Raw genomic sequence first — 10,522 nt, forward strand, 5'->3', positions numbered from 1 at the left:
GAAAAGCAGTTCACGTGTGAGGATGAACCACTTCAAGCATTTATAGGGGATGGACATACCCATCACATGTGATGAAGTAAAGAAAGCCGCCCAATCTCTCAAGAACAACAAAGCCACTGGTCCAGATAAAGTCTACAACGAGTGGTTGAAAAATGCTGGTACAAAATTCTGGTCAAAATATGCCGAGATCATCAATAGCGCATTGGAGACCAATTCATTTCCTGATGTTATAGGTGAAGCCATCATCACCCCCTTACCGAAACCTCGCAAACCAGCTGGTCCTGTCACTAGTCTACGACCTCTATGTCTATCAAATGGTGCTCGTAAGATATTATCCATGATTGTACTGAAGAGAATTGAAGACAAAGTTGATGCTTTCACTGGTAGCACGCAGGCGGGGTACAAACATGGTAGAAGTTGTGGTGATCTAGTGTGGGCTGAGCGGATGTTGATATCGGTTGTCACGCGTAAACACTTCCAGTATCACAAGATGGGCATAGATATGTCTCGAGCATTTGACACAATCAAACGCCAGACTATACTTGACCTCCTTGTCAAAGCTGGATGCACAGACGACGACCTCAGGCTAGTAAGACTCCTCTTAACCAACACCATGCTCAAGGTCAGAGTGGAAGGAGAACTATCTGCTGTATTCGAGAGTCTTCTTGGGTCCTTTCAAGGTGACAGTCTCTCCGGCAAGCTTTTCACTCTTGTCCTAGCAGGAGCTCTTATAGAACTACGCCATCGACTAGCAGAGTCTCCCCCACACATACCCAATCCCCCTATTTCAAAAGAAGGTATGCCACTGGAGTCAGCGTATTCAGATGATTGTAACTTCATGAACGTGGAAAAAGAATCCTTAGAAGCTATCCTACCAATAGCTAAGGAAGTCTTCAAGGAGTTTAACCTGTTCATTAACACAGAGAAAACAGAATTTACCCATGTTTTCCTCGCTCCTGTTGGAGAAACAATCCCTGGTCGTGATGATACCATGTTACGTGGAAATGAAGATTGGCGGAAGAGTAAGATTCTTGGGTCATTGTTGTGTAGTGAAAGTGATATAGCTGCTCGATGCATTGCTGGTTACAATGCCTTCTATAAGTTCACCAAGATCTGGTCTCAGCAGAATATCTCCGTTACCAGAAAGATAGCAGTATACGAAGCCCAAATTGTATCAATCATCATGTACAATTGCAGTAGTTGGTGTCCTACTGCAAAGTCACTAGAAAAACTAGACATTTGCCATAGAAAACACCTTAGATCATTACTGAACATTTATTGGCCTCATGGAACAATATCCAATGCAAACTTATACATAAGATGTAACTCAGTTAAGCTATCAGATCGTGTCCCTAAAGCAAGGTGGAAGCTCCTAGGTTATATCTTGCGTAGTGCTGATGACTCCCCCGCTGCATTAGCGTTAAAGTTTGCTGTCAAACTGTACAACAAACTGTAAAGGGCGCGTCGGAGCGCATCGTAAGAATTTGTTCAAGATTATTGTGAATGATTTGACCCGTAGAGGTTTAAAACTTAACTCTTTGAATGATCTTAATAAGCTTAAGATATTAGCCGATGATAGAGTTGCTTGGAGAAACAAATTTTAACTCTAGCTGTCTTGATCTGTACTGATCACCATTTTAGGATGACTTGATTTTTTTTAGGGGTTTTGAGTATTTTAATGGTGTAAACAGTTTCTTAATAATATACTAATGATAGCTGTATGTATTTTACGCTAATGTAAATGTGTTTTATGCTAATTTTAAATAAAACTTATAATAATTAAACATAGCATAAAAATAATTTTTTGACGAGTTATATATAAGCTTGATTGACGATGTCAATCCGTCGAGATCGTTGCTCTGCGAAGCAGACTTCGATGCGACTTCGATGCGAAGCAAGAATGCTAGTTTGCGCGGCGCGTCGAAGCGGCGAAGTCCTCCAATATATAAGCAAATAACTATTTTGTCACCAGACACGCGCACTTGACAGGCATGTTAAAAGATATTTGAGCTGTTTATGCTTTAGCATTTAGGATTCGAGATAGTTTTGCTTTAAAGTAGTTGTGAAGATATTAATATACAAATTTGAAGTACAAATTTATTGTCGTACGTTGTATGACCCACCGCAAACAAGTGCGCGCGTTACTTGGCGGCATGACTCAGCCTGCCATTCCGTCTAATTTGTCTTTTTATGAACATGATAGCCTGAGGTCCCCAGGTAATACTAATATATGAGTTGGAGGACTTCGCCGCTTCGACGCGCCGCGCAAACTAGCATTCTTGCTTCGCATCGTCGTCGATCGTTGCTCTGCGAAGCAGAGCAACGATCTCGACGGATTGACATCGTCAATCAATATATGAGGCGAGCCGAAAAAGAAGAGTTGTGCAACGTGCGTATATGGTTTTGATTCACTATGTCAATCCTTCCCAGCTCGGTGAGGCCCAGTGGTGCATTTCGCCGATCTGCTGTGCATGCAGCATGGTTGCGAGAAGAACTATTTGAAGCGCGGCCCAGTAGTGCATCGCGCTACAAGTATGATCTTACCTGTACTGGGGACCCCAGGCTATTATGTTCATAAACAGGCTGAGCGCCGCCCAGTATGCAGTAAATATGATCGAATTAATACAACGGCCACGCGTAACTCTTCGAAGATTTCAAACAAATATTGTAATCGCATCGCACTACAAACCTCTGTTCAACAGTCTGAATCTGATTATTTTCAAATTATCTTTGTCCATTTTAATCTTTCGAAAATGAAAACTCATGTTCTTGTTTTAAAAATAAACAAATACAACGAATCACGTATACAACATTTCATGAATCACAATAAAATCCAACACCGATGATATTCTGAATCCAAGATAAAAATTTAGAAAATAAAGTACTTTCATCGAATTTGAAACTGATCCTCTAGAATGTAGAAACTGTGCAAATAAAACGTACGATTAGCTGCTGTTAGTCAATCATTGTTTCTCTACTGTTATCACGACTGATTATGAAAAACTAATTTACGATTTATATGCATTCACTTTTCACAATATACAGGGTGTCCCAATATAGAGATTTTTACTAACCAAATGAATACAAAATTTAGAATTACAATTTTGTTTTTCTTAAATATAAAACATGAGAAACGGTCTTGAACAATCTTGAATTTTCCATGCTAAAATAATGAAAGTTTCCTATAACAACAAATGGCGGTGAAACTTGTAAGTTCATTAGTTTACGAATCCCATCTTTGGACTGAACTTCAGCAATTATCTCACTCATCTTCAAGATCATCAGCGGCTGAAAGATGTTGCAAATTAAAGGATCATTAATACTAAGAGGTATAAAGAGCAAAAATTAAAATTAAAATGGAACTCAAAACGATAAGAGATCGTTGAGATATAGATCTGGAATCTGGACCAGTAAAAATACACAACACATACAGGTGTAGTAATACAGGTGTATTAACTACTGGTTCACCTACCGACCAGTATCCAGATCTATTATCGGTCAAGACGGGACGGGGTTTAGAAATACTTACCTTATTGTAGTTCTAGATACAAAATATGTGTAAGTGGCTTTTGTAGGACAGGGAGGAGAATGGGGTCTAAAATGTCTAAAATCCAGTTTACGTAATATATCAATATGAATATTCCCTGCAACTAACAATAATCGTGGAGGCATCATTCAGGGCTAAGTTTTCAGAGTAGTTGAAGTAATCATCCTCTTCGTGATCTGCAGCGTAGTCCTCTTCAACCAGCATCCTGTCATCTACTTGAGACTCTGTTGTGTCGTGTCGTGTTCTATCTGATACTACACTATCTAACCTGGGAATCGTGTATACAGTGAGTGTGGGTATTGAGGTTAGAGAGATTCTGCGAGTATTGTGCTTGTTATAGTGAAATTGCTGATCCACAATGTGAACTCATGATTATTGATTTTCTACTGAAATGATTTTTGCCAAAAGTGACGATACTTCTCGGATATGAAGGTGTTTTCAGAGCATTGTAGTTACCTTTCTTTTTTGGTATCGGTGGTATCTGTTTCCGTATCCCTCCTTATTCGATCTATCGTAGCGTCACATTCACTACCTAGCTTCTTCAGCACGTCATAATTTATCTGAAATAGTTAGATTGTAAAGTATATCTTGTTTCGCGACATTTTTTATGTTTGAAAACAGTACCAATTTTACAGTCAGATTACACGCTGTGAAAACATTTTTGCTTTCATCACTGATTTATGCGTGTATACATTCCCATAATTATGTTATCATTCTTACCTTAGTAGAGAGCTTTTTCTCCTTGATCATTCTCTCCATCGCTTCTGCAGGAGTTTTAGCAGTTCCCTTGTTCGCATTTAGAGCTCGCTGTACTCGTCGGTATTTCCGTTTAGGCCTTCTCTTCTCTTCTTCCTCCTTCTCCCTTTTCTTCCGTTCTTTCTCTTCTAAAAACTCATCCAGATCCGACTCAGCCCAATGAAAGAAAGGATGTCTTTGGAGGGAGAAAACAAAACGTTTCAAATTTCAAACCAATGACGCAAAATCGTTTCTCTTAATTTAAAGACTATAAAATATTTAAATCATCATCAACATACCGTCTCTTCTTTATTTCGATTTCCTTTGGAGTTAATATTAGATATTCAATCTCAGCGTCATCCACATCGGAAAATCCCCTGAGTTTATAAAAATAGTTACTTCTTAATAGCAAGTGAAGTTTCAAAATAAACAAATTTACGCTATTCGATTTATAAAGCCAATCTAGTTTAAAACCGTGTTTAAAGACGAACTTACGGTTTCCCTCCATTTCTAGTTTAATTTTAGCCTCCCTTCTTCACTTCATCCTGTGCTGCAGATACAGTTTCCTTCTCGTTAGGAGGATTAGCATCTCTTTTCTCAGCTCCCTCTCCGTCCAGGTAGTTAGGAATCAGACCGTAGGCTGTTCTGATACCTTGACCTTGTGCTCCTGATTCCGGACCGGAGGAGTTAGGTCTCTCACATTCTCATATTCTCACATTTCAACAGAGATTGCCAGCTTTTAATGGATTAGCTGGCCCGGAGTTCAATGTGTCAACAAATTAAAAGTCCAAGTATGCACCCAAAAAGAGGTACGAATAATCATCACCACAAAGTGAAAACAGTTCCACTCCAACTAACCAGAAGTGCTACAGCTAGGAGTCTTCTCCATAAAAGGAGGGGGTTTGTAAAGAGAAGAGGAGTCTACTTCAGCCCCCTCGTCACCTTTAACCGTCCCCTGGACTTTAATCTCCTGTTCCAACTCTTTCTGGTATTGACACACTTCTCGTTCCACCAGAGAAAGATCAGACTGGTAGAAGGTTAATTGGGTTATAAAGGGGATAGAATGGTATAATATGGGTATACATTTTGTTTTCAAATTAACATCAATACCAGGAATGTTTAGTTACTAAATTGAAATAGACGTGATAAGAATCTAAATTAAAAGCACACCAATTATATTTATCGAACTGTCTCCACTCTTGACATTCATCATCACATCGGGTTTCTATTCACTACATACCTCTCGGGATTTGTTCTTTATTTTAAGAGCTTTAAAAGCGGGAGGATCTTCCTCTTCTCCCAGATCAACATTCTCAAATTCCTCAATACTCAGTTTACTACTGGGAGTCTCTGAAAACTCCTTCAATCTGAGAATATCGAACTTACAAAATACTGTTGAAGTGAAAATATTACGGCCCTACTAACACAGTTATTAAGGTGTATTTATTCATATTATCAGTAATCACGTGTAAGTAGAGGTATCTGAAGTTTAGTGAGAATTATAGTTTTCCTTAACCCATTTTGGTGACATTTTAGCACAATTAAATATATACTGTAGTAGGTATACAATAAAGCAAAGAAGCTCAATTCTTATTGAAATCAAGATATATACATCATATGACATATCTGTGAGGTAGAGGTCGTTCACATATTACGTAATCAGCCGAGGGGGAGGGGGCTTTCCAAATGATTACACTAGTGTAATTTCGACACAATACTAATAGCTATGTGTTAAACTGATTACGGAGGGGGGAGGGGGTTAAAAATTCTCCAAAAAGTGATTACGTAATATGTGAACGACCCCTTAAATGTGCACCTGAAATTAACAATCAAATACATCTGATTTACATACAAAGTCATTGTTAATATCGTATGATATTAGCATAGTGTTTGAAATCATCGGATAAGAATTGTTCGATATCTTCTAGCGTTGAATTAAAGCCTGGATATAGCAAAACTGAACAGTAAACTCTAGCTCGAGATAAAGTTAAGTATAGGGAAGGGAGGGAAAATTCCGCGAATTCATGTACTGCTATAACTGCTGGCCATTCGCATGAAGAAGTGAGTGAGCTACCACGCAAGGATAAAGTATCAGCAGTTCCTTCACACCTATATTTTGCTACTTGTATTTTTGCTAATCTATCTAGTGTATCGATTGAGGCATCCCCAATCACGTGGAAAAGTAGAGCTGTATCATACTGTCCCAAAACATTTCCCCGGTCCAGCTTGCCGAGCTCTTTCTCTATGAAATTAGATATCATGTCTGAATCGTCGTTCTTAAAAACATGAATGTTGATTTTTGGTCCTCGGATGAGATGACCTGGTGTTTGTTGAACGATGGTGCTATAGGAATCAAATCTTCCTGATCTCATGTGGTCCCTCATCACTGACAAACATTTCGATATTTCGTAGGTATTTCTCAAATTCTTTGATAGAGTAATTGTATGAAAGGGGGAATATAATGGTAGTATAGAGCCAGGTACGCTCAGACAAAGGCCCTGTGCAATGTCAAAACTTATCCAGATATGACGATTGTCCTGATCCTTTGACAGCGAAGAAACAAACATATCGATGGTTTGGTTCGTTTTCTCACTGTCCTCAAACTGTAACACACATTGTAGATCGTCTATAAACAAATCACAACCATGATGTGAATTTAGTTTTTCTGAAAACTGTTGGTCAATTTCTTGATTAGGAACCGCGTCAACACCCATAATCGGAAATGTAATAATTATTGCTTGCTTGTTAATTAATTTGTCAGACAATGTCTCCAACATTAACTCACCCATCTGCAACATGGTCCGAAGGGCAGTGTCCTCAATGGAAACTGTTAAATTGCTAACGCTTGCTCTTTCAAAAGCAGTTTTAACCAACTTAGCAGCGGTGTCTGAACTGAAAAAAATTATTTTTCTATTTTCATTCGACTTTGCAAGTTGTATTGCTTTAGCAATGAGTATAACACTTTTACCCGTTCCTGCGGGCCCTCTGATGAGAAGTAGCTGTTCCTTTGAATTGTAAGCATCAAACTGTTCTTTAGTGAGGTTGTTCACTCCTAGGTAGTCCCTAATGACATTTGGGGCTGGGATGACGTTTGGATTGTTTTTCCTGAACGTAAAACTTCCACTGCGCAGTTTATCATCAATATTCTTGATACACCATCCTAAGCTGCACTTGGATTTATCACAGCGGCCCTTATTATCTGTACACCAAATTGCAAGCAGCATGTTCCTGACTTTCTCATGTTTTGCACGAAAATCACGGTTTCGTGCAACAGACTGATTCGATGGATCTATGTCAAAACCCTGAAACGTTGTTGCTCCACCATGATGCGAAATCTTCTGTATCTTCTTTGAATATAATCGATGATAGCTGACCAGGCTTCAAATCTAATTCTGCGCATGACTTTTTCAAGAAGTTAGGAAAAGCAGTAAAGGGAAAGATATTTGTGTGCCTCTCTATACTTCTGATTAAGTCTACCATTCTTTTTCTCTGTGTCATCGATTCCTTGTGGGATTTCTGCAATCCTGCCTTATGTTGTTGTTTAGTTAATGCTGGATTTTGCTGTGATTCTTCACTAAAACATGACTTACTCTTAACTTCAATGATGACAAAATGGTTTTTTCCTATGATCAAAAAATCGCATTCTCCCTCGCGATTGTTGAGATTTTTTCGGCAAGCCACACACCTTTTTCTAACATGACTTTTATCGCACAAGCGATATTGACGGTGAGTATGTTCGAAATTGTGTAGAACGATAATGTCTTCCTCTGACCCCTCCAACGCTCTATAAATTATAACTTCAGTCTCATAGTCTGATTGACGTTTTTTATCATCTCTAAAACTCGGTCCAGGTCATCTTCGTCTGGGTAGATGTCAATATACGTGTGTCGTGGAGCTTTAGGTAGCATGATTGGGCGTGTTTCTGTTGACGAACAATACGTTTCGTAAATATCTTGTCCTTTTTCAAGATATTTTTCCATCTTCAGGTATCTAATCCTCTAAGAATTACGTTTAATCGAATTGATTGAATATTTAATTGAATAATCGAACGAGTTGGGTACAACTTTGACTATATTAATGCTTTTCATGCAAACAAGTGAAAACGAACCTTTTGTGTCATGTATCCTGGGTTTGGATACCAACATGAGATAATGATATGCGATAAAAATCGCAAAGGTACGAACAATAAATCTGTTCTTATTAAAATATTCTTTCATTGTGCAATGTGCAGTAATCTAATCTGGAAGTGGAACGAATTACAGTGTGATAGCATGATACAGTGATATTTTCGCTGTTCATTATGGAGCAAAATACGACCAGGGTACGAATATAACAAAATATTGTAAGATTGAAGGATATGATTTCTTCGTCCCTAGTTTAAGCAGCTGCTGCACAACGAAGTCAAGTCTTACATAAACCAGAGTGTAGATCATAAATGAGTGTAGTAGACTAGTAAGTAGTAGATATAGAGGCCCCGTATACTGCACTGTATAGACTTAAGACATAAGGAGTAATTATGCCAAGTCTTCGATATATAAAGTATGTATAATATAAAGAGTAATGAATCATGAGCAACTGTTACTGAGTAACAAATAAAACAGAGTATTGTAATTCTAATGGATAATTAATCGGAATTGTAAACAAAGGAACTTACCGTTTCGTTATAGTAGCAGTGGCATTCCTCACTATTTTAGCGATGTCGCTAATCTGACGAGAACAGTTGTGAGTCTACAGGAAACTACAAGGCCGCTCCCAACAGAGAACTTGGCCGTCTGCCTGAACAAGAGATAATTCAGGACTCAGTGGTGGTCACTTAAATAACAAATATACAGCTTGTACCAGCGATGATTTACTTAGAGAACACCTGCGTTCTGATAGGTACCCAGACAACTGGTTAACATTTCCAGGCCCATTTTAGTTGACATACCAGTAAGCCATCCAGTCCCTCTTCATCCTAGAGACCAGTCTCATGGCAGTGACACAGATAACGTCGCTCTTATCTCCGAGCTGGAGACGCTGAGCGTACCGGCTGATGAAGAGACAGGGGTCGGCAGCAGGGAGCTTGATACACAGTGCGTTACAGAGACAGTGTAGACTCGGAGCAGCTGGAACATGTTATCCTGGAGAGGTAGAGAGAGGGGGTTTAGGGGGGGGGGGGGTTCGGGTTATGATCTTACAGTGTGTATAGGTGCCACGTTATGGAGACTAATGTTTACTTCAGTCTAATACTTCCTGGTCCATTCTAAAACTTGTCAGTTTGGAAACTCATGCAGAAACTTAAGTTAAAAGCAACTAACCCTGATTATTTCACTGAAATCCAGTAGAATATGTGGAGTATGTTCAGTCCGACACACAATGTATAGACACGCCGCGCACACGTGCGACTTTCTCTTTCCTTGTAATATTCGCTTACTGAAAAATATTACAAAATTGTTATCTATGTACATTGTACATAAGTTTCAAGAGTGACACCAATTTTAAGAGACTCTTCTTCCCAGAGAAAAGTACGGGAATTTTGAAATTTTCGGTATAAATGGTGAATCTCTTCCGTTTCGGTATCGAGTATTACTATTAACGACCCACCTTAAAGCCATCTTATAGAACATTACAGCACTGTCGATGTGTTGCTGAGCTAACTTCAGTCTGTTTGCTATACAGTGCATAACACGTGTTGCCTCTTCCACGATACGCCTCTGGTAGTTCTTGTGGCATCCTGAGGAGTAAAGAGATGAAACAAGTGATGAAACAAGTGTATTTCACATTCCACAGATTGTAGTGACTACGGCGCTCATTGAACCTAATGATGACGAATGAGTAACATCATGTTGGAATTTTTGGTCAAAAGCTGCGAACAATTACAATTTGCTAGGCAAGCTCCAATAATACTAACCGAATTTGTTAGGCAAGGCGCAGCCTCCAATAAATACTGCCATCGTCCGTTACCAAGGCTCCCCTCATGTGTTTCCTGCCGGATCCTCCCTCAGCAAACTGAGTCTCTGACACTATGATCTGGTGGGTTATCACGTGATGAGGTGTGGGACATCGGACATTCCAATAAAATATTAAATATTATTATATAAGTTATATAAACGTGGCCTGACACATTCATCAGAAATCATGTTAAAATACAATCCAGGCCTGCCTCTAGAAGAGATTACAATTTCTTCAGTAAAAGTTACCTGGTCCCCGAGAACATTTCCCCTCCCTACATATCGTGTAAACGTGAGCTCCCTTTCCCCA

General features: G+C 39.1%; 2 long non-coding RNA genes across 2 annotated transcripts; both read right to left on the reverse strand.

The window, feature by feature from the left end:
* Positions 1–4,816: 4,816 nt before the first annotated feature.
* LOC134818165 (uncharacterized) lies at positions 4,817–9,027 on the reverse strand. The gene is made up of 4 exons (XR_010160609.1): positions 8,937–9,027; positions 5,523–5,649; positions 5,141–5,309; positions 4,817–4,949 (listed from the first exon to the last, which is right to left on the reverse strand). It is a non-coding gene; the product is annotated as an uncharacterized LOC134818165 (long non-coding RNA).
* Positions 9,028–9,587: 560 nt separating this feature from the next.
* On the reverse strand, positions 9,588–10,204 carry LOC134818166 (uncharacterized). Its single transcript, XR_010160610.1, has 3 exons — positions 10,173–10,204; positions 9,866–9,995; positions 9,588–9,694 (listed from the first exon to the last, which is right to left on the reverse strand). It is a non-coding gene; the product is annotated as an uncharacterized LOC134818166 (long non-coding RNA).
* Positions 10,205–10,522: the final 318 nt, after the last annotated feature.

The sequence above is a fragment of the Bolinopsis microptera genome, chromosome 7, assembly GCF_026151205.1.
Source record: "Bolinopsis microptera isolate Bmic1 chromosome 7, MBARI_Bmic_1.0, whole genome shotgun sequence".
NCBI classification, from domain to species: domain Eukaryota; kingdom Metazoa; phylum Ctenophora; class Tentaculata; order Lobata; family Bolinopsidae; genus Bolinopsis; species Bolinopsis microptera.